This window comes from Paroedura picta, chromosome 4, assembly GCF_049243985.1.
Source record: "Paroedura picta isolate Pp20150507F chromosome 4, Ppicta_v3.0, whole genome shotgun sequence".
NCBI classification, from domain to species: domain Eukaryota; kingdom Metazoa; phylum Chordata; class Lepidosauria; order Squamata; family Gekkonidae; genus Paroedura; species Paroedura picta.
The window spans coordinates 145,430,493-145,435,835 of NC_135372.1; positions in this window are offsets into that span (position 1 = coordinate 145,430,493).

The following is a 5,343-nucleotide window of genomic DNA, read 5'->3' on the forward strand; positions in this document are numbered from 1 at the left end:
CCCAGGAACCTCCTGACCAGCCAATGAGGCCAGCTGGACCAGAGGGAAGCAGCAACACCAGGAAGGACCTGCTGGATTTCATGGCTTGGCAGCTTGGTGTCTGTGACTTGAGCCAAAGCCAAAATGCTTTTCCAGTAACTGCCCTGCCCTGCTGGCACAGACAGAGCAAGAAGCTGGTAATTATTTTGGAGCACTAAAGATCCTGAATGCCTTGAAGGCGGACAGCCTAGATTAGTTTCCTGTTTCCAAACCTATCTGGACCAGGATACTGGAGAAATGCACACCTCCTCTGCATGCCGCCTGCTGAATGACCTTGGACTAGTCACAGTCCTGCTAGAGCTCTTCTTACAGAGCACTTCTGTCAGAGCTCTCTCGGACCCACCTCCTTCCCAAGGTGTAGGGAGACGATGGGCAGGCTACTCTGGGACTCCTTTGGGCAGTGAAAAGCAGAGTGTATTTTAAAAAAACACAGTTCTTCCCAGCACTTTCAAGCAGAGGGCTCGGGGCCCAGAGATTGTTGAATGACACCTGCCTCACATACAATGAATCAATCAATCAATCAATAAAGGCAGGTTAACTTTCCCCCTGCAGCCTTTGTGCAAAATGAAGCCCTGTTTCTCCCCCGGTGAGGCTGACCACTCACTCTACATGCTGTCGCTTTGCTCTGCTGTGGTTAGATGTGACGTGGAGCATGGTGTGTTCAGTTCAGAGCTTGGCCGCTGGAGAAGCTGGAGCATGTCCAGTGGAGGGCAACAAAATTGATGAGGGGTCCTAAGTCCTATGAAGAAAGGCCGGAGGGGCTGGGTGTCTTCTTGATCTATGGTGCTCCTTTTCTTGCATTTAGCAATGTTGATTCTAAAACTCACTATGAATTTAGGTCTGTTTAGCCTAGAGAGGAGACGACTGAGAGGGGATCTGATAGCCATCTTCAAGTATTTAAAAGGCTGCCATGTAGAGGATGGAGCAGAGTTGTTCTCTCTTGCCCCAGAGGGACAGACCAGAACGAATGGGATGAAATTAATTCCCACATCCGGAAGAAGTTCCTGACAGTTAGAGCGGTTTCTCAGTGGAACAGGCTTCCTCGGGAGGTGGTGGGTTCTCCATCTTTGGAGATTTTTAAACAGAGGCTGGAGAGCCATCTGACGGAGAGGCTGACTCTGTGAAGGCTCAAGTGGGTGGCAGGTGACAGTGGATGAGCGAGAGGGTTGGGAGTGTCCTGCACAGTGCAGGGGGTTGGACTAGATGACCCAGGAGGTCCCTTGCAACTCTATGATTCTATTATTCTAAATTCAGAGTCCAGAGGCACCTTGAAGACCAACAAAGTTTCTATGTGTGTGCACACTGACATGGACACAAAGTACAATGAATTTGGGAAGATCATGAGTGGGAAGGCAGGAAGGGATGAGCCAGTTCTTGGCCCTCATGGTGCTTCCTTGTATCCCTGGGGTCATGCCTGTGAGGCAAATGTCATGTTCCATGTCCAGAGCATCAGGATGGAGGAGATATACAATCTAAGGAGATCCGGGGATCCAAAACTGAACACTTATTACAAATCCATACAATAGCCAAAGAAAGGTTCAACCCAAGCAGATGTTATGTCGAAGTCAAAGAACGCGGCTATCGCACTATTTCTTATACCGTAGGAAGCTCCACCCAGGAGCAGGTCAATTGACCACTGAAAACACCAGAGTTACACCAAGAGTGGCAAAAGGCCTTTGGGCCAGCATTTGATCCGCTGTCTTTTGCTCCAAGGTCAGGCTCTCAGGCTGGCCGTTATCTCTCTGCTTGCCGGCTGAGTTGCCGGACTCTGCACCTGGGTTGCTTCTTGTTATGTCTTAGCCTTGATGCCCTTGTTCCCAACAGCTATCCAAGGGGGGTCGGGGGGGGGTCTTGTGGGTCTTATAATGTACTGCTCGGCCTGGCTTAGCCAGAACTGTCTTTGAGCTTCATGTGACACAGCTTGAATAAAGATTCTGCCTTAAACAAGTGGAATTCTTATTTACAAGTCTGAGATCCTGTCACAGCTATGCGGATAAATATGGCCAGAGCATTCTGGCATCAAAGCCAGTTTGTAAAACAATCGACCTCCAAGAGATACCATCTCCTGGGAGTCATCAAAGATGACCTTAGTTTCCAAGCAAGCAGGCAGCTGGCACTCTGGAGGAATACAAGACTCTAACACAGGGGTAGTCAAACTGTGGCCCTCCAGATGTCCATGGACTACAATTCCCATGAGCTCATGGGCTCATAGGAATTGTAGTCCATGGACATCTGGAGGGCCACAGTTTGACGACCCCTGCTCTAACAGAAGCAGAACCAATTGAAATGCAAAGAATTAGCAACTTATATGTAGCAGCGGGAACACAAGCAATCTAAGCGGGAACACAAGCAATCTAAAGACCACGGGAAATGAAAGACATTGCAAAAAGTTGAGCTGCAATGTCCATTCATGGAGATACCCAGGGGAAACCAGGAGGTTCCAAGATCTCATAGAATCCTAGAGTTGGAAGAGACCTCCTGGGTCATCTAGTCCAACCCCCTGCACTGTGCAGGACACTCACCACCCTTTCGTTCACCCACTGTCACCTGCCACCCCCTGGAGCCTTCACAGAATCAGCCTCTCCATCAGATGGCTCTACAGCCTCTGTTTAAAAATCTACAAAGATGGAGAACCCACCACCTCCCGAGGAAGCCTGTTCCACTGAGAAACCGCTCTGACTTTCAGGAACTTCTTCCGGATGTTATCAAGGTTGGGCTAGATGGCCCTTTATCTCTCTTTCTGAAGGACAGATATGTGTGCATGTGATTGTCATCTAGAAACTACCCTGCAATCCCTTTTTAAAAATTCATAAAAAGAACACACTGCTTTGAATCCACCTTTGTTTCCAGTTGGAGGTTTAATTTGTGTTCGGAATCTCTCCCTTTTCAGGGGGAAGCGGACTGGGTTGTTGAAGGCACCTGACCTGGCACGCCTCCTCATGATGGCACCCGAAGGCAGTCCTCCGACCTTCCCTGGGGCTCAGTGAGCAACAGGGTGTGCGTGTCGCAAGGAGGAAGTTGCCAAGGTCACCAGCACACCTGCCCCTGGGTCTCCTGCCTGCACTCTGGCTGCACCTGAGAATTCCCCTCCTGGACTCGACCAAAAGTCCCCCTAGCTGCTGCCTTTAGCCAGGGATATGGTTGCCAACCTCCAGGTGGGGCTTGGATATCTCCTGGAACTACAACTGGTCTTTGGATGAAGAGATCAGCTCCCCTGGAGAAAACGGCAGCTCCACAGGGTGGCCAGTCCAGCATTATATCAGGCTGAGGTCCCGCCTCTCCCTAAATTTCGCCCCTCCCTGGTTCCATCCCGAAAATCTTCAGGGATTTTCCACCCCAGCTCTGGACCCTAGGCTTCCAAGGACGGCATGGCAATGCTTATCCCCCACCTTCTCTCCGCTATGCTGCCTTTTGCGTATAACGGTTCCGTTGACGGACCCGTTGTTTTTGAGAGTGGGCCAGGACAGAGGAAGCTGGGCCTGGAGAGAATCTCTCCTGCCTGGGCCGTAAGCGAAGAGAGCTGCAATTCTGACAATTCCCTCTTAGACTCTTGTGCCTGCCAAGCTCTCTCTGTCCAGCTGCAACAACCTCACTCCTCTGAGCAGGGCCTTTTGCAGAGACGCCCTGCAAAGATGGCCAAGATCCGCCACTGCATGAACCCTTGAACCATCAGGGGCACTTTGAAAGCCAACAAAGCTTTATTCCGGGCACAAGCTTTTGTGTCTTCCAATGCACTGTGCACAGCGGGGGGCCAATCTCCAGGTGGCAGCTGGGGATCTCCTGGAATTGCAGCTCTTCTCCGCACGAGAGACATCAGTTCCCCTGGAGATAATGGATGCTGGAGAGGTGAGGCTGTGTGCCTGACAGCAGCATATGGCAGACCCTTCCGTTTGATGGCTAGAACTGGCCCCCAGAGGCGGCCTTCATAAGCCCATAGGAATAAAAAAATTATATTGCAATCTGGCACCTGCCTATTAAAGGGCCATTAAGATTGGGAATTCCCCATTTCTTCCTTCCTGCCATTTATCTCTCACCCCGTTTTCCAAAATGCCCCGCCTCTATTAGCAGATGCAAATTTTTAGCCACACCGTTCCAAAAGTATTTTCCAACAGTTAACAGGTCTTGCCTCCTCTTGGGAAACCAGCAGGCCTCAGGACTTCCCCGCCATGATCGGTATTCATCCCAGATTGGGAAACCTCCATGTGACATCATGCTAACACCTGGACAGACCACCAGCCTTTTTACCTGCCTTTAGTATGGCTCAACTAATCCTAGGAATTCCTTGCTAGCAGCACGTGGGTAGAGGCTACAGTTTAGCCAGAAAAGGCCAGATTGGCTCCACTTCTGTGCTCAGTGCTGGATCAGGGGAATGCCGTGGACATAGTTTATCTGGATTTCAGTAAAGCTTTTGATAAGGTTCCACATGATATTCTTGTTGACAAGTTGGTAAAATGAGGTATGGATCCTAATTCTGTCAGGTGGATCAATAACTGGTTGACAAATTGTACCCAGAGGGTGCTTGTTAATGGTTCAGTGTCTTCTTGGAAAAGAGTGACAACTGGAGTACCCCAAGGACCTGTCCTGGGGCTTGTGTTGTTCAACATATTTATACATTTTTTGGATGAGGGATTAGAAGGGATACTTATTAAATTTGCAGATGATACTAAACTGGGAGGGGTAGCAAACGCAACTGAAGACAGCTACAGAATACAGGATGATCTTGGTAGGCCGGAGAATCGGGCTAAACTGAATAAAATGAAGTTCAATAGGGACAAAGGGAAAGTTCTGCATTTAGGTAGGAAAAACCAAATACACCAATATAAGATGGGGGAGACTTGTCTTGGGAGTAGCATGTGCGAAAAGGATCTAGGAGTCTTAGTAGACCATACATTGAACATGCTGACTTCCTTGGATCACCAAATTGTCCTCCAGAGGTTTGCAGATCGCAAACGATATAGGAACGATATAGGCTAGATATCAGGAAAAAAATGTTCACAGTCAGAGTAGTTCAGCAGTGGAATAGGCTGCCTAAGGAGGTGGTGAGCTCCCCCTCACTGGCAGTCTTCAAGCCAAGGTTGGATACACACTTTTCTTGGATGCTTTAGGATGCTTTGGGCTGATCCTGCGTTGAGCAGGGGGTTGGACTAGATGGCCTGTATGGCCCCGTCCAACTCTATGATTCTATGATTCTATGATTCTCTCCCTTCCCATGGGGGACCGAAATGCCCCCGAAATCCTGCTCTGTGGAGAGTGGGACTTCCAGAAAGAGGACTGGGGGCCTTGCAGGTTTGGGAGGCCCGCGAT